General features: G+C 38.8%; 1 protein-coding gene across 5 annotated transcripts in view; it reads right to left on the bottom strand.

Moving 5' to 3' along the window:
* The window catches only part of LOC309699707 (beta-1,3-galactosyltransferase 1-like), a 182454-nt gene that overhangs the window by 37536 nt on the left and 125181 nt on the right, over positions 1 to 19737 (bottom strand). For 2 of the 5 annotated variants that reach the window (XM_082522847.1, XM_082522849.1), the window contains exon 3: positions 14613 to 14746. The gene's annotated coding sequence lies outside the window, so the exon portion shown is untranslated. Of the gene's footprint in view, positions 1 to 11319; positions 11412 to 12295; positions 12334 to 13362; positions 13405 to 14612; positions 14747 to 19737 lie in introns of those variants that run through there. The other 3 variants (XM_082522848.1, XM_082522850.1, XR_014274438.1) reach the window with 3 other exon arrangements.

The raw sequence follows: 19737 nt of genomic DNA, 5'->3' as shown, positions 1-19737 counted from the left end.
TTGGGGTTTCTAGTTATTTTAAAGGTTTTTAAACATATCTGGGAGCAGAAGTTGTGGTCAAAGCTGACTGACAGAAATCTACTGGAAATCCATCTGGGCCTGAAACCTTTTAATTGGGCATATTTTTTAGGGCTTCCTGGAGTTCAACTGATGTCAGCAGTAAATCCAGTGCTTGCTTGCTTGACTGTCTGATAATTTGAGAAGGGTTAAGTTATCAAAGAATTGATCAATTTTGTCTTTGGGTTTATCTGAGGTGAATATAAAGTATTGTAAGAGTCCCTGAAAGAGTTGTTTATTCTATCAGGATCATATACTGTATTTCCAGTTAAGACTTTAACAGAACATATAGTTGTTTTTTCTTTATTAATCTTTAACTGGTTAGGTAGAAATCTACCTGATTTGTTACTAGGTTCAAAAAGTCTTTGTACTACTAAGAATTGATTTCCTTTTATCAATAATTTCATGTAATTCTAGTTTTGCTTTTGCTCAACATTTGCTGATCCAGCGTGGTCATGTAGGCTTCTTCTAAGGATTTAATGGTTCCCTCTAATTCCTGAATCTCTGAGCAGATGCTGATGTTCCAGGCAGGTCATTTTCATTTTTAAGCAATAATGTTTTAAATCTCCAGTTTTTACTTGATAAAACTTGATAAAATAAGGAATGACCTCCTTATTTACTACAGTTAAAGCCACAGGAGCATGATCGCTGACAGCTATAGGCTGTATCTCAGTGTCTGAAATGTCACTCAACAGTGAGCTGCTGACTAGGAAATAATCCAGACGTGAGAAAGACTGATGGACATGTGAGAAGAAAGTATATTCCCTATGGTTAGGGTGAAGAAAACATCATGCGTCGCAAAGTCCAGTGTTTAACTATATTTGTGGATCGCTTATTGCACTGAGTTCCAGCTGTACTTCATTTAGTCCAAAGTTGAGGTTGCCCCCAAGAACAGGTGAGCAGTCTAGGTGTTCAGGCAGTGCAGTAAAAAGTGTTGAAGAATGAGGGGTCATCAACATTTGGGCCATATATACTGACAGTACATACGTGAGCGCTTCTGAATGAAGCCCTCTCGGATGGGCCTCTTTACTGGCCAAGAACAACTTCTTTCAAGAGAAGTCGCCTGGCAGACTCCCCCAGAACAACATTGCCACCCGGCAAAGACTTTGGCAACAACTCAATCAATAAGCGCTTGTCCATCTTTGACGACCTCGGATTTAGGTTTCTTGCATCAGCTGACCAAAACACTGGAATGTTTGACTGAAGCTTTGCGGCTTCCAATGTTAGGGTGCTGCCTTACTGTGCACATGAGGACAGAATTATGCAGATGCATTTTATTAGTTTTATAAAGGTGGTTTTGAACTGAGCAATCATGCACTAACCTAATTTCATCTCCCAGAGTTCCTATGAAATGGACTCAGACACACCAGGAAACCTCAGTTTGCAATCAAGACTTCTGCCGTTTCCATTACTCAACAGACCAAGTAAGTAGAGCAGTTTAACTGATTGTGTCACATCAACAAGGTTCTGAAGCAGTACAACACCTTTCTTTAATCGTTTGCGATTTAAAGGGCTAACACAAATGCCTCCATGCTCAATAATCAAAGCACCGCCTTTTGAGCTCATCATCTATGATAGCTGATTTTATTCCTGCATTTCATGAATTTATCTCCTGTGTAGCAGCAAAGCACACTGCAAGCACAATCTCCTGCAGGTTAAGCTGGAGTAACCAAGTAGGTTTTGTATTGATCGACCCTGAAACACTGTAAACACACCAAGTGCACTCAGCAACATTAAAACTCCAAAGAAGACCCGTAAAAAGTCGGCAACAATCAAAAAGAAAAACACAGAATTGGCTAGTTCTGTTTCATAAAAACTGCCACTGTCAGACCAAAACAGCTTATTTTCCTAGTTTTAGGGAACTACCACTAGTTTGCGTAAAATCATTTAAGAGCTTCACACAATTATAAGACATAAATCTTATTTAATTAAATGCAAACAAAAATTCTAGAATTTCTATCACTATGAAATTTGACAATAATGAATTTGCTTTGTATAAATATATAAATAAATATTCAATTTTCAATTTAATTCAATTTTATTTATATAGCGCCAAATCACAACAGCAGTCGCCTCAAGGTGCTTTATATTGTACAGTAGATCGTACAATATATATCAGATATCTACATGAGAACGCTGATGTTTTCAAAACTGTTCCGATTAAAGTAATAATGGTTAGAAAGTAAGTAAGATGTAAGAAAATCTTTCATTTTCTTTACTCCAAAATAATTGGATAATTATTATCCGCAAAACCTCGGTATCTGTCAGGATGCTTTAAAATAAATTACACAAATGATACTAAGTTAGTAAGAATGAAATTATTAAGCAAAACATACACTTCCTGATCCCACAGTGGATAGATCGTTTTTTTTATGCCAGATGCCCTTTCTTCCAACACTGTCGGGGATTTGTGCCATTAAAATACAACATCCATTATTAATGCAAGTTTATTAAAGAGACATTCCTCTAAAGTCACAAGTGCATATTTAATGGAAAATTAATGATATTTACAGATCAGAACATTAATTCACTGAAAAAGACTATAGATTAGATTGTGTCGATTTCGAAAATAAGCACACTGATGTGATATCATATTTCTTATTCGTATTTATTCTCATTGTCATTTCAGTGACTCCTTGTTTCTCAACCCTCCAGCTGATGGTTATAGATTTAGTGATTGTTTTAAAGAGGGACAGTCTCCCACATCACGAAGTGAAGCCACAGCACACAGTGAATTTTATTTCACTCTGTGCTGCATCTTTGTGTTGCAGTGTATCAGTGACGACAGGAAGTTATCCAGCAGCGGTCTTACTGTTTTTGATGGTTATTAGACAGCAGATCTATCTGTAAGATTACCTGCTGGATTGCTTGGCTTCTTCTGGGAAGGATCAATTTTTGGCTCCACCACCACTCCCATTCCACCCCACCACAAAACGATGGCTGTGCATGTGTGCGAATATGTGCAATTCGCCAACAAAAGTACAGTTTCAGGGAAGTGCATGCCTTCAATTTACTATCTCTCCTCAACTTGCTTTTCTCTCTTACTTTCCCTTCCCCTTTTTTTAGTCCTCTAGTATCTTCTCCCGTCTGTCCTTGACCACATGTAAAACAGCTTCCATCAAAGCAGGATCAGTCAGCTCCTTGTAGAAATCCCTAGGGTTTAGTCTCTACCAAAAACAACCTCTGGTTCATGGACACTCAGCTGCAGGGCAGCCTGACAGTTGAAACCAGGTCCTCTTCTCACAGTATTTCTCATTACCCCATTCCTTTGTGCAATAAGGTTGGCTCTTCAGATTTTGACCGACATGGGGAGTGATGTCTGCATGGTTCTCAGTTTCTTTATCAGACTCCTGCTCAGTCTCATGCTGGCTGTCTCACTGAATGAATGACAAAAACATCTCTGAAGCAGATGGCAACATGAGCCTGATTCAAGTCAATGATATCAGCTAAGAAGGCCTTACAAGAGTGAAGTCCTGAAATTGGACATTTTAGCCACTAAGGAAGTTCTCTCATCTGTCTACATTTATTGACATTTGAGCTTATACCTGCTGCTCTTTTCTTTTCCGTAGTTCTACTTTTCCATATAGTCAAACCTTCACCAGATTCACCAGATTATAAGGTTTGGTTATTAGGGTTTGGTTAAGATGAGTCCTTTCTGAAGCATTATCATCTATTTGAAACACCCAAATGGAAAAACTTACAGCAGTAAAGTCACAACATGAATTGAATACAGCAAAGTGAAAGAAAGAAGAAGAAAGTGTACTTTATTGGTCCCCGTGGGGAAAATCGCTCTCTGCATTTAACCCATTCACTCAGTGAAGCAGTGGGCAGCAGTGTGTAGGGACGGTATCTTGCTCAGGGTACCTCAGGGTAGCTGTTCAGGGGAATCGAACCCCCGACCTTCCGATCACGGGGCCACCACTCTACCTACTGAGCTATCCCTGTGAAACCTACCCTCTTAACATTGATCAAAATAAAACTGCTCAATGACAAAACAAAGAACCTCTAAATTTTTAAGGAGCTTTGACAGAAAGCTACTGGGCTTCTTTAAGTTTTGTGAAGAAGTTTCACCTCTTATCCAAGATGCTTCTTCAGTTCTAAGAGTGCCAGGTATTTAAACCCCAGTGGGATTGTTCCGTAAGAGTATTAATTATGCACGTAAACACATGAGCCAAGGTGTGAAAAAAGACCTGGATTAATATCGCCAGAGGTTTCGGGTAAAACCATTGTGACATCTTGAGTGAGGCCTCCCTTATCATGTTGACATATTGAGGTCAAAATTGCAATGTAGGTGGCAGATGCCTGGTGTCGTAAGCCACCCCCTCTTTTTAAAAAATGGTGATTCACAGTGGACATAGATGGCCATTCGTGATATTTTATATACTAACTATGCTACATATAGACAACTTTTCATTTAGTTTGTCCATAGCAACTCATATCAACCTTACAAGCACACGTTGGTTGTTTAAAACAACTGGATGAGAACACTTGAAAGAGCTGTTTTTATACAGTTTTCAGCTTTATTAATGTGTAAGCAAGGACTCTTGTTGGCTTTTTGCAAATGCTTTGATTCCACCTACGTCATCTGTATCAGCAGTAGTTCACTTGGGTTTACTTTTTTCCCTCACATTGCCACATCTTTGCTGCCTTTTGTGCATTTGTGTAAGTCTTACCAAACAGGGCTAAATATAAGTGGTCAAATGTTCATATGATCAGAATCAGAATCAGAATACTTTATTGATCCCTGGGGGAAATTATTTTTTGTTACAGTGCTCCATTATAAACCAACATTAAGACAAGACAGACAATCCGCTAACTAAGAATAGTACAATATATACATATATATACATACATACATAAGTCACTCATAAATAAATAGCTGGAAAAGAAACATGTGTAGCTGTAGCATTAACCAGTGTGTTAAGTGGATGCGTTGTACAGGGAGATGGCCACAGGCAGGAAAGATTTCCTGTGTCGTTCAGTGGTGCTTTTCGGTAATCTCAGTCTCTCACTGAACGAGCTCCTGTGACTGACCAGCATGTCATGGAGTGGGTGGGAGGTGTTATCCAACATTGTCTTTATCTTGGACAGCATCCGCCTCTCCGACACCACCTTGAGGGAGTCCAGCTCCATCCCCACAACATTACTGGCCTTACGGATTAGTTCATTAAGTCTGTTGGCATCTGCGACCCTCAGCCTGCTCCCCCAGCATGCAACAGCATAGAGGATCGCACTGGCCACAACAGACTCATAGAAAATCCTCAGCATTTTCTGGCAGATGTTGAAGGACCTCAGTCGCCTCAAAAAATACAGACGACTCTGGCCCTTCCTGTGAAGTGCTGTGGTGTTTTTAGTCCAGTCCAGTTTATTGTCAATGTGTACTCCAAGGTATTTATAGTCCTCCACAATGTCAACACTGACCCCCTGGATTGAAACAGGGGTCAAGTGTTTCCTGGTCTTCCTGAAGTCCATGATCAGTTCCTTGGTCTTTGCCACGTTGAGCTGCAGATGATTCTGCTCACACCACGTGACAAAGGAGTTGACCACAGCCCGGTACTCTGTCTCATCATCCCTGCTGATGCATCCAACCACCGCAGAGTCATCAGAAAACTTCTGAAGATTGATTGATGATGTGCCCTGCTTTCAAATGAAAGGATTTTTCCTATTGCATATGTTTCAGGAACTCTTTTATGGTGTGTATTTCATGCATGTTCATTTCGCAATGAGTGCTATTTATCAAAGTAACACTTATTTTGACAAAGTAAACCATTTTAATCTACATTTCTTTCAAGGCTGCTTTCTGTGTATGTGTAACGTTGGTAGGGTCGGTGTATTCTCTGCAGGACTTTTATCTTATTCTGACAGAACAACACATGATGATGATGCCAAGAGTAACAAAGTTCACAAACGGCGAGCACAAAGGCTTGTTTACCCTTCCCTCCTGAGCTGACGGTCATACATCCTTTTAAATGAAGGTCCTTTTTCACCTTTCACTCAAAAAACAACAAACAATAACAACAAACTCTACACCCACTCAATGCTCTGAAAATGAGTAGTTTAGTGTGTAGTTGTTAGGATGTGTCAATTAAGTTGTAATTGACTGTGTTGTTACCCTCTCATTGATTTCTAAGTATACTTTTTCATTTGCTATGGTTGGATTGACTGTTGTGGCAATGGCTACAATACAGACAACAGAGTTGTTCACCGCCTCTCACTTCTAATACTGCTTTCTGTCTGTCCTTGAAAGGAGCATGTATAAAAGCTGCTGGAATATAACAGCAGAAGCATGGTAAACTAAATGGGTACAACCACAACCAGCCATTCTCTCAGATTGTTTTTTTTTTTGTGTTTGGCCTTTTTTTGCAATAAACTGTTGGGTGGGATTTGGGGAAGCAAACAAAATTACACATTAAAAAACAAAATCTCCCTGTCTCCCTCTGGTTTCATAGATATCTAGATATCACATTTTGCACATTCTTTTGCAAAACTAATTTGAAATCAGTATTGAAATTTGTACTGTACTGTACAAAAATCTCAAACTTTAGCCTAAGAGGATCACAATGATGTGACTAATGCCAGACTGCACTAGAGTACATACATACACACACAAACACGCACACACACACACATTTATCAGAGGTTTGAGTTAGGCGTACCCCCTGAATATTTCTGGCTGCAGGCTTTGGACAATGACTGGCAATAATGGTTATTATTATTCTGGATACTGTAGCTCCTGTGAAAACTAAGGTCTCTAATCAGAAGTACCTGACTCTGTGGTATAATTCTCAAATACGTACCCTAAAGCAGATGACTCGTAATCTGGAGAGGAAATGGCGTGTTACAAATTTAGAGGATCATCATTTAGCCTGGAGAAATAGTTTGCTGCTTTATAAGAAAGCCCTCCGCAAAGCCAGAACATCTTACTATTCATCACTGATTGAAGAAAATAAGAACAACCCCAGGTTTCTCTTCAGCACTGTAGCCAGGCTGACAAAAAGTCAGAGCTCTTTTGAGCCAACAATCCCTTTAACGTTAACTAGTAATGACTTCATGAACTTCTTCACAAATAAAATTTTTATCATTAGAGAAAAAATTACCAGTAATCATCCCACAGATGTAATATTATCTACAGCTACTCTTAGTACCATTGATGTTAAGTTAGACTCTTTTTCTCTAATTGATCTTTCTGAGTTAACTTCAATAATTACTTCCTCCAAACCATCAACGTGTCTTTTAGACCCCATTCCTACAAAACTGCTCAAAGAAGTCCTGCCATTAATTAATTCTTCGATCTTAAATATGATCAACCTATCTCTAATAATCGGCTATGTACCACAGGCCTTCAAGCTAGCTGAAGTTAAACCTTTACTCAAAAAGCCATCTCTAGACCCAGCAGTCTTAGCTAATTATAGGCCAATCTCCAACCTTCCTTTCATATCAAAAATCCTTGAAAGAGTAGTTGTCAAACAGCTAACAGATCATCTGCAGAGGAATGGTTTATTTGAAGAGTTTCAGTCAGGTTTCAGAGCTCATCACAGCACAGAAACAGCTTTAGTGAAGGTTACAAATGATCTTCTTATGGCCTCTGACAGTGGACTCATCTCTGTGCTTGTCCTGCTAGACCTTAGTGCAGCATTCGATACTGTCGACCATAATATCCTATTAGAGCGATTAGAACATGCTGTAGGTATTACAGGTACTGCACTCCAGTGGTTTGTATCATATCTATCTAATAGACTCCAATTTGTTCATGTAAATGGAGAGTCCTCTTCACACACTGAGGTTAATTATGGAGTTCCACAGGGTTCAGTGCTAGGACCAATTCTGTTTACATTATATAGGCAGTATCATTAGAAGACATAGCATACATTTTCACTGCTATGCAGATGACACCCAGCTCTATCTGTCCATGAAGCCAGATAACAGACACCAATTAGTTAAACTGCAGGAATGTCTTAAAGACATAAAGACCTGGATGGCCGCTAACTTTCTGCTTCTTAATTCAGATAAAACTGAGGTTATTGTACTCGGCCCTGAAAAGCCTAGAAATATGGTATCTAACCAGATTCTTACTCTGGATGGCATTACCTTGGCCTCCAGTAACGCTGTGAGGAACCTTGGAGTCATTTTTGACCAGGACATGTCCTTCAATGCACATATTAAACAAATATGTAAGACTGCGTTCTTCCATTTGCGCAACATCTCTAAAATTAGAAATATCCTGTCTCAGAGTGACGCTGAAAAACTAGTTCATGCATTTATTACTTCCAGGCTGGACTACTGTAATTCATTATTATCAGGATGTCCAAAAAACTCACTGAAAAGCCTTCAGCTAATCCAAAATGCTGCAGCAAGAGTACTGACAGGGACTAGAAAGAGAGAACATATTTCTCCTGTTTTGGCTTCCCTTCATTGGCTTCCTGTTAAATCCAGAATTGAATTCAAAATCCTGCTTCTCACATACAAGGTCTTAAATAATCAGGCCCCATCTTATCTTAATGACCTTGTAGTACCATATCACCCTATTAGAGCACTTCGCTCTCGCTCTGCAGGCCTACTTGTTGTTCCTAGAGTATTTAAAAGTAGAATGGGAGGCAGAGCCTTCAGTTTTCAGGCCCCTCTTCTGTGGAACCAGCTTCCAGTTTGGATTCAGGAGACAGACACTATCTCTACTTTCAAGATTAGGCTTAAAACTTTCCTTTTTGCTAAAGCATATAGTTAGGGCTGGACCAGGTGACCCTGAATCCTCCCTTAGCTATGCTGCAATAGACATAGGCTGCCGGGGGATTCCCATGATGCATTGAGTTTTTCCTTTCCAGTCACCTTTCTCGCTCACTATGTATTAACAGACCTCTCTGCATTGAATCATATCTGTTATTAACCTCTGTCTCTCTTCCACAGCATGTCTTTTATCCTGTCTTCCTTCTCTCACCCCAACCGGTCGCAGCAGATGGCCTCGCCCCTCCCTGAGCCTGGTTCTGCCGGAGGTTTCTTCCTGTTAAAAGGGAGTTTTTCCTTCCCACTCTTGCCAAAGTGCTTGCTCATAGGGGGTCATATGATTGTTGGGTTTTTCTCTGTATCTATGAAGCGCCTTGAGGCGACTTATGTTGTGATTTGGCGCTATATAAATAAAATTGAATTGAATTGAATTATTATTATTATTATTAGTTATTTTTGCCTTAACATGCAAAACGCGAACAGTTCTCTACTGCCAGGGGCACAGTGCATAATCGGAAATTATGGACTATGTAATACAACATACATTATAGCATAGAAAATGTTATATGGGATTATACAGACTCAGTATATACTGTACAAGTACATAGACAAACTAAATTAGCTGAGGCTGACATGAAAAAAGGTTATGAAATACGTTACAGTGCGACAAATTTTAGAGTAGACTGTTTCTCCGCACTGTACTCTGACAAGAATTACAGCAGTCAATACGCAATAATATGGAAATGTAATTTTTACCATTCAGTGACCAGGCCTGCATTGCAGCGTGCATTAAATCACCAATTAAAGCACCCATAGTCAGTTTTAAGAGCGTAGCGATCATCTTTCCATTGGTTTAATTAGGCTAATTAATTGCTATTTGAAACATTGCTCATTGTAATTACATTTAATCAAGGGGTGACCTATTAGATGGCGAGAATCATAATGGTTGTGAAGAAGACCTTTCTGCTGGTTACTTAAGCTTGACTGACTCTTGATGAAAAGAAGAGCTGGTATTTTAATTCATATTGTTGATGTAGTTAGACCAGACTCAAATAAAACAAACAAAGACCTACTTCTGAAAAAAAAAATCAAAGGAATAGTTCATTATTGCAAAGGCACATTTTTGCAGTCTTTCACAGTCAAAATACGTCTGTGCAAAAATTCATTCACTGAAAATTGGACGTATATCAGAAAACATCAGCTTACATCAGTTTTCATTTATAATGCCCCATCTTTAGACCACTTGAATTACCTAAAACGGAGGGAAGTTCCTTCCATTTAAAGGGGTCATTACTATTTTGTGTTAGATAGTGGATGAACTAAGCTGCACCAAGGCCCAGTATAAGAAGTTGGGGTTAATTTGGTACTCTAATAGAGCCTAAGAAAAAATATGGAGTCGAAAACATAAATAAGATTCCTTTAAAAGATCACAGACCATCATTCTTCTGAGGGAATTTAACCACCCTCTCTGAACATTATGCACCTGATGAGACAGGCAAAACAAAACTGAACATGACGCACACAGGACAAATGACTATCAGAATAAAGCAGGAAACAAACAGAGGCCAGTCACAGGAAAACATGGAAAACACACAGACTCAGACTGACTGAATACAGGGAACGGGAGACAAGACTAGCAAGACAGAATGAGGACAGAGAAACAGAGAAACCAGACAGACAAAAAAAGAACAAAAACTAGACACACCAATGAAGTCGGTGTCAGAAATACACAAATCCATGATGTTGTAAATAAATGTTTTAAGTAATTTCTAATTTTTAATGACTAGTCTCATTTTTGTCCAGAGTGGATGCCCATGAAAACGTTTCCCAGTCCAGACTTCCAGTTTGATACAACACAATAACCAAATATCCCAACTGGGAAGTGTTAAACTTAAAACTTTCAAACAATCTCTTATTTTCATTAGGATGGAAATAATTACGACAAAGAATCTTTCAGACATCAGCCAAATCCACATTTTATACCCAATGATAGCAGACCTCCATATAACATGAGAGAGGAGATTGCTGTGATGAAAATCACTGCAAAATGGTATCTGCAAACCACAAAGTACAAGACCCAGAACCACTGGCTTCACCTGCAGTTGAAGTACTGCAGAGGAAATTTACAAAAAGCCATTCAAGAGCTTCAAGAACAGCTGGGAGAGGCTCGTAGGAGCAGACCCGAGTCTAACACTGAGGAGAACTTCACCCCTGAGGTGACTGAAGCTTCTGTTGAATACAGCAAGACAGCTAACACCACTGCAGAGCTGAGTCTGGAGACCTCAACACAAACAGCAGAAGCTCCACACACAGACTCCACAGAGCTGAAAACAACTAAGAAGCAGCATGAAGAGATCGAACAATTCTCAAAACTCAAAAACATCAGGAAGAGGAAGCTGCAAAACGCAAAGAACAAGAAGAGAGAATCCGCTGTGAGATCGCAGAGCTCAAAGCCAAACTCTGCGCCACTGAGGCCCTGCGTGAAAAAAGGATTTGAAGACACAGAACTTGAAACAAGAGCTGGAAAAGACCAAAGCTTCCTACCTGGAAATCGTAGAGAAGCAAAAATAGGAGAACGCAAACATCACAGAGAAACAGACGTAGAAAAGATCGTACTGCGGGAGACTTTGCAGTCTCTGCAAGAGACAAGGAAAAAACAAGAAACAGAGGCCAGCATTACTGAATTAGAAAATCCTCAGGACCAAAATAAGACAGGACAGGAGCCAATAGCAGAGAAACAAGCAAAAGTGGGGAAGCAAAGAAAAAGAAAAAACCCAAAAAGAAAATGAAGCGCATTGACAAAATGAAGTTTTTCCTCCCCACTGTCACCCAAGTGCTTGCACACAGCTTGTTTTTTTTCTTTTATTCAGTTCAGTTCAATTCATTCAAAAAAATTGGAATTGTGAAGATTGAATTTTGTCTGATTTAAAAAGTATTTAAAATGTCAAATTACCACAACGCAACAGCAGAAATAGTTTTTTGCTCTGTGGATAGTTTCCGCTATATCTGTGCTGTTGATGCCTTTGGGGGCATTTTTTATCAGTTAACCTGTTTTGGTTTTATCTCTACTAGCAAGCCCCCGGGCTCCACGCGGGAGACGGGGAACAAACAAACATATTTACACACCTGTAACCATGACATTCCTTATGAAACAGAAAACTGGACACGTGACAGCAGTGCGAGAACTTTTGTCACTCACATCACTCATACTTCAGTACAGGAAGATGTAGTTCACTGTCAGCTTTTACAGCCACGAGTGAAGGATCTGCTATCTGTTTAAAGTCAACACAGCTACAGTGCACATTTGTATCATCCCCTGTGTTGTGAATTTTATGAGCCATGTATCTGCTGATACATATGAGAAAGCAGCTTGCAGTGATGTATCTTCCTACTGCCATGCGGGCACGACAAACAGACAAGAAAAAGATATATAACTGTAACAAGACACTGCATTTTTTAAATTATTTATATAAGAGCGTATAAGAAACATTTAGGATTAGATAATGCAAGATATAGATACCTCTGCATTTTACACAGTCACATAGAAGTGAAATCACAGTTCATTCTGATGAGTAAGTGAGAAGAGCAGCAGACACTCAATATCTCTCAGTACAACCAGTCCAATAGCTTCTCGTAAGGACAGGATCAGGTCTCACAGTGGAGGGAGCAACTGTGGATATAAATCCAGCACACACACTGTTTGAGAAATACACACATATATCCAAGGCTAAAGATTTTGGCAGGAATGGGAATGGCATGAATAAAGATTTTCTGTTGTGCATGCTGAGGAATTATTTGTAGTCTCTTGTTTAATTACAAAGCTTCTCATTCATATGTCTCTCTTTACACTGTATTCTCAATTTCCTAAATATCATCTGTTGTTTTTCATCTCCAATTCTCACTGTTTCTATAATACCCAGATGGTGTTATTATGTCATGATAGCAGGTGTTTCATTAAGACTTGTAGTGCTGATACTAAGGATTGAGAAATTTACAGACAGGGACATTTTGATGACCCGGGCTACGCATCGAATGGTACCTCTGAGACAACGCATGATGATGTCTTTTAATTCAGCCTCAATTGGTATCTGGACAGAGTCAGGTCATCACAATCACACACTCCAGCAATCAACATTTGTATACATGCAATAGTGTCGTAATGTGTCGAAAGCCTACATTAGCCACACAGATATGGGAAATGTAGATACAATTACAGTGCCTTGTGACGTTGAATATCTGAACACAGTGTTACCCACCACCACTGCTGTAACTGATCACTATGGCTGTTCACAGAAACAACATCAATGTAGCTTTTTTTCTGCTTCAGGGTAGATTATGTTCAAGATCTAAGAAACCACTGATTACTGATCAAACACTTCTCTGGAAATTAGTGTTACAGTCTATCAAAGATCCCAGTTTGTGGATAGTAAGAGGGCATATAGCTGAGCATGAGTGACATCCATCCATCCATTCTCTTCTGGCTATCCCAGCTGTCGGTCGCAGCCGGTCGCCAGTCTGTCGCAGGGCGCATTTCTTTCATATAGTAATTCTACAACAGCAAAGCCATGTCCTTGCTGACCAGAGCCTCCTCAGTTCAAATTCTGTTTTCCTGTTCTTTAATCTCCTCCACTGTGAACAAGAGTTTTGCAGTCACAAGAATAACGCTACTGTCTTAACAATACAGCCAAAGAATTCATTAAATAAATGGATTAGTGTTATACTTTTTTAATACTACTTTTCAATATTTCAATACTTTTTAAATACTTTTTAAATTGTACAATTCATCCATGTAGTGGTGGGGATTTTTAAAACTTGGATTTGTACTGCTCATATATATACAAAAAAGTCCCACTCCCTGGAGGTGGCATGTGTGCTCCTTAAACTCAACCTTGATTAGAGGCCGTGGACTCTGAGGGTTCTGCACAATATCTTAACTGTTCCTAGGACTGCACTCTTGTTACACAGACCTCTGATGTTGTATTGTCTTATGTTCCTGCTCAGGTGGTTGATGTAATGTCTAAGAGGAGTTTCCATGTTGTGGTGAGAGAGGTAATTGCGGTTGGAAAGATCCGTCATGATTACAATTGTTATTCCTTTAGGAATAGAATAGAAGAATAGAATCAAACTTTATTAATGCCTTGGGGAGGTACCCTTAGGGAAATTATGATTAGAGCAAACACCAGTTCATGTTAAATCCAAAAAAAGACAAAAATAGGTACAGTAGATGTAGGTCATGTTTGGTGATGGTGCTGTTCATCTCTTCATTCCAGAGACTGGTTAGATGTCTGCCTTTGTGATGTTGACTGGTTCATGCTCTTCATCTCACTCTCCTAGATGTTTTTCCAGCTTTCCCCAGTTTCAGCTATCTCCTTCTGCTTTTATTCACTTGTAAACCATGGATGGTTCTTCAGAGAACACATTTATTGCCTTGGCTTCTGCCTCTCTGATATTTCTCTTTAGCCCAGTAGCCAGAGCTCTGAGTCTTTGCTTAGCAGTTTCTTGAGCCTCAGTTATGGACATCTCGTTGTACCTCTTTTCCTGTTTCTTATGACGTATTTCTGCACCTGAGTTAGCCTCCAGCATTCTTCCCCATGGGGGTTTTCCTCTGTTGCAGTAGCATATACGAGCTCATTGGTTTCAGTGAGTGAAACTGGCAGTGGGGATATTGCATAGGGCAGTATTCACATCTGCAAGCGTCTCCTCAAATGCTCTTGGTTGGGTGGCTCCTGTCAGCTGGACCACAATTTTCATCCTTAGTCTAGATGCTGGGCATCATGCAGTTCTGGCCTAGCCCGGGAACCCTTAACGGATACATAGAAAAAAAAAATAGGACTTACCGAGTTGATAAAGAACGTTGTGCCACCACTCAGTGTGATTGCTCTTATTAAGTATAGTGAAGACAGATAACAGGACACAGGGTAAGTTGATGTTGCTTCATAGTACAGGCTCCATGGTACAGGATGTGGTTCACCTGTGAAATATTCAAATATCAATTAGGAAAAAGACTGACACAGATCACCCAGTGGTGCTTAAGACCTCTGCATGTCACATTGATGAAAACTGCATAATTTTGTTTCTCTGTGGTTCCCAGTTTCTCAGAGCTGTCTAAGTAATGTTTTAACTGAAAATGTTCACTGCTGTTATTTCCAGTGTTTGCGTTTGATGTTATTAATCGGCATTAAAGCATTGTTCAGTTCATTATGTATCTTTACATTTACTGTTACCTGTTTTTCAGGATTTTCCACTCTTAACTAAAGATGAAATGTTTATGTTAAACAAATCTATGTGATTTGTACAAAGCAGCGTGGGAGAGAAAATGCGATGTTTGCTGTTTAATGTCATATGTATGTTGTATTATTTTACTGTTGGTCAAGGCAGCAACAGCTAAGCCTCAGATACAGACCTTTAAGTCTTAAAGCCAAAAAGCCAAAAAACACGAGCAAAAATAAGTTTATGTTTACAAAGAATAACAGGACTAAAGACAATTTAACGAGAGCGCCTTATTTTCACTACAACAGTCAATAAAATGTCTCTCTTAGTTTAAAAACTTGCCCAAGCTCAAACTCATGGCTGCGCCTTTTAAACCCGCTCTTAATTAGGTAGAAGTTGCCTAGCAACACAGCAGAAATTGTGAATGTGATAAGAAAAAATGTATGATGTTTAAAAGATCAAAACAAGCCATATGTTTAAAGGAAGAACTCATAATGCTTCAGTTCAGGGAAAGTCAGAACCGAGACATTAGTAAGATTTCAATGTCATCTTTCCATTTAATCTGACTCAAGCAGGATAGCATAAAAACTTTCAAGCTGAATTTTATTAAACTTGTTGGTAACGTGTAAAATTAGAGGTCCTAAGTGAAACATCAGATGAAGGATCTCTTAAATCTCTTGAACCCCCCCCCCCCCAAAAAAAAATATGCTATTAGTCAATCAAGTCTTAAAAATGATTAAACTAAACTAATATTGATAATACCACCTAATTTCATGAAACTTGGAGGAGCTATTGCTGCTATTAGACTGGCAGGGGCAGTGTGAAACATGCTGCTTCCCCAGTTTGTTAGTGATTCAGACATCGGCCACTTTATGTGTGAGATTTGACCCTACAATGAATGGAACCTAATGCAGGTTAGTCAGTTGACTATTTTTTGATAGTTACCTTAATATTTGGGTAATTATGGTCTATGGGGACACACCCACCACTTTTTAATCATATCACATAATTATCAAAATATAGTTTATAAACTGTGAGTCTGTGTTTGGATCCCATTTTAATGTCTTAGAGGCTTCCTCTCCTTCACCGTTTGCAGTTTTTCCCTCTTATGTTTTCACTGTTTAGGACATTTTCCAAAACAGTCATATCTTTTAGTGAGGTGAGCAACTGAAGGGGCAAAGACATGAGATTGTTCTATTAAAATAGTCATATTCAGTTCATATTTTAATAGGGAAATGAAAAAGAGTGCATGTTAAAAGGGGCTGAAATGGCATTCAGTTTATTGGCCTTTGGCAAATTATTATTACATTTAAAATTCTTTATTTAAAAATGAAATCTCATTGAGATGGGGATTGCTTTGTGAACAGAAAACATACAATCTGAGACTAGACAGACATAAAACAAAACACAAATACATACTGCAGGTATATTGCAAATATAACCTTTAAAATATTCTGATTAAAAAAGAGAGAATGTAGTTTCTATTTTTCATTCAGTTCATTTTATTTGTATAAAGCAGTTTTTTTTTTTAACCTAGTTTGGCTAAGTTCAGCGTTATTAAGAGGTGCAACTTGTGCTAAAATGTCCTGTGACCTGACATTGTAAGTACTATATTTAAATGTACCAAGGGAGAAGAGGAAATTGGGCATTCTTTGAAGTAAAACTTTATAAATAAGAATTGTGCACGTTTTTGTTTGATAAGACAAAAAAGATCAAACCTTTTCGTCTAGGATCAAATGGTGAGTGAGAAGTATTTGGACAAGAAAAACATAGTAGTTTACCAGATGTTTTCAGGTCTCGAAAGCTATTAATTCATATGAAATAAAACATGAAGGCAGAGTTTTACTGATGGCTAAGGTCAGATTTTTTCTCTGTTCTGTACTGTAGGTTTAAGGACAGAGAAATAAAGGGTCAAATTCTTAAAACTTCTACCTAACTGATAGGTCAACTAAAATAGACAGAAGAAGACATCTCTCACATAGAGGCCAGAATTTCCATCACTGTGCCCTGATTTCACTGTTCCATCAAGTTTTCAATATAAATGGAGACTGGCTTAAGCTCGCCTGCCGTGTCAGATGGTGCACACAGGGACAACAGGACGAGATGTAGACTGTGATTAACACTTCTGATATCCACCATCATTTCTCAGTTCAGATGGCTTTTTTCTTCTATCCTTCTTGGCCTTTAGATGTAAGATAAGATGAAACTTTAATGATCGCCCTGGAACGGGGTCAATGGAGCCACAAACAGTAACAAGACAGAGCGAAGAAATAGAATACAAAGGCGAGAGCAGGCCATATAAATACATGCAGACAGCGAGTATGAAATAAACTAGAAAAAAATACTCATATAGGCGATAAATGGGTGGAAGTACACAAAATGTAAACAGCATTACTATAATGTATTGAACAAAATTACGTATACAAACATGAAAATGTAGTTCGTTTAAAAACAACAGTAATAAAGCAGTCACTGAAATGACAGCTCTACAAATGTTGTTCTTTAAAATGTCTATAGGGATGATTTAGTTTGAAGTATTCATGAGCTGACAGAGTTTTCCTCAGAACTGCAGGCAGGATGTATCATTGACTGCTAACTCCTCTATTTTTCATCAAAGACTCATCACCAAAGGTTGAACTGGAGACCTCTAGGTATGATATTCGAAAGGAAAAAACACACAAAAAAACAACTCTAGCTGCCGTCTGGGATGTCTTGCATGTTACACCTTCACACAGGCACTTAAACATGAATGTGAAGGCAACAATCAAAACAAACTGAAAAGGTTTTCACACTGTGAAGCGAGGAGAGGCTGGTGGAGAGGGTAAGGCATGTATAGTAACTTACAGTATTCGACTAATATAAATATACGTATATGCTATGTGAAAAAGGCAGTGAATGCTGGTGTTGTGAAAACAGCGGGAAGTTAGTTATTGTTGTTTGGACCGACAATTTACCTCACTGTAGAACTGCCCTTGAAAACCATTAGGGTATTTGACATAAAAAGTTTTACTGATGGTATAAGGTCAAACAGAAAGAGAGTAGTGACACCTCGTAAAAAACATTTTTAGATACTTTTCATGGGGGAAAATAAGCAAAAATGGCCACAATCACAGAACTTGAAAAAGTTGATATCTTGGCTGCCATGTGTAAAAGTTCTTCATCATTTTATATTAACTAAAAGGATACCCTTGCTTTGCCTGTGAATTGTTTGTGATTGAGCAATGAGCTTATTTTCTGCCTTGATCTGTAACAAATCAGTGAAAAAAGCTGAGGAGTCATTTATTTCCCCACAGGAGTACCCACCAGGACCCAAATTCAGGTCAAACTGAGTACTGTGTTCAGCGGCACTGGCTAATCACCACATTAGAGCATCTGATTTGCTTTTCAGTGTTTTTGCAAAATGCAAAGCTGAGCTCAAAGTACCACAAAATGACAGACATGGAATAGCTGTTTCTCACTGTGGCAAAACCACTGGAATCCTTAAATGGAGTTTAAAGATCGTTCTGACCTTTGAACTCTTGAAAATGCTTTTCCCCTCAAGCAGGAGCACGTTGCGTGACTGCTGTTAAGAGTTCATAATGTACAGAAGCTGCTGGGATAAAATCTAATTTGGACATTTGTCCCAGACTCTGCACTGCAGCTGCATAATGAATCCAATAAACACAATACACAACTGCCAGGCACTGATGTTAATGGGAACTCCAGAAGTGCTCTAGAAAAGGTGGAGGTCTAGCAGTGTACATTCAGTGGGACTTGTGGTGTAATTGCATTGTACAGTAGATGTTAATGCAGCCGGTCAGTGTAGTTAGGCTGATGGCAGCTAGAGGGCGAGACCGGTGTGTTTCTGTATAGAATGTTATGTTATGTGGGGCAGAGCAAGAACAAGAAAATAAAGTGTGGTTATGAATCGTACAGTGGACCCGCGTATAATTGAATAACACGACAGGACTTAATGTCTACTGACCAAACTGAGCATCTGAAAAGTTGCTGCTTTTGGTGTGACACGTCACTGACTTTGTGCAGATACAGAACAAGGCTATTATACAAACTGAGAGAGCTTGATGATTTGTGTTTGTCATAACCAACAATTTTCCCTGAATTCAACTTTGATCAGCTGTACAGCAACAAAGATGAATCACAGATTTATTAAGTTTCACAAGCAGATTGATGCAAATTGTGTCTTATTTTTATTCATGTATTTAAATCAGAGTTGGAATCACTGCGGGTGCCAATAATTCCAAACATCCTCTGGTTCTGCCTTCTAAATATGAGGATTCAATACTTTGTTTCTTTTCTTTTTTGTTTCTTTTTGACATTTAAAAAAAATGTTTTCTGATATTTCATTAATTACAAATAATTACTAATTATTCTTAAGTAAGAATTATCATTGTCGTAACCCTGTTCTAAATAGTTGTGCTAACATATCTGAAATTCAGCACCCATGAGTCTTTCTGATGGTACACATCACTGCCGTGCAATATGGAGTGCTATTATATAGTACTGTGGAAAGATTTTGAGCCATCCCTCATCTTTTTTATATTTTGCTTCCAAAGAACCAGAATCTCTTGTATTTTTTTATTGGTCTTGAGCTAGCATTTCTCAGGATTTCTGAAGGTCTTTTAAAGTTTTTCTTTGTCTTTTGCTGATTTTCACTCATTTTCAGTCCAGTCCTTGTACCTGATCAACATTACTTAAGGTGTGTGAGATTATCTTGACAAAGAACAGAATAAAAGGCAGCCAGAGTCCAAAGAA

The sequence above is a fragment of the Aulonocara stuartgranti genome (assembly GCF_965226115.1).
Source record: "Aulonocara stuartgranti genome assembly, chromosome: 23".
NCBI classification, from domain to species: domain Eukaryota; kingdom Metazoa; phylum Chordata; class Actinopteri; order Cichliformes; family Cichlidae; genus Aulonocara; species Aulonocara stuartgranti.
This window is presented reverse-complemented; position numbering and strand designations above follow the sequence as displayed.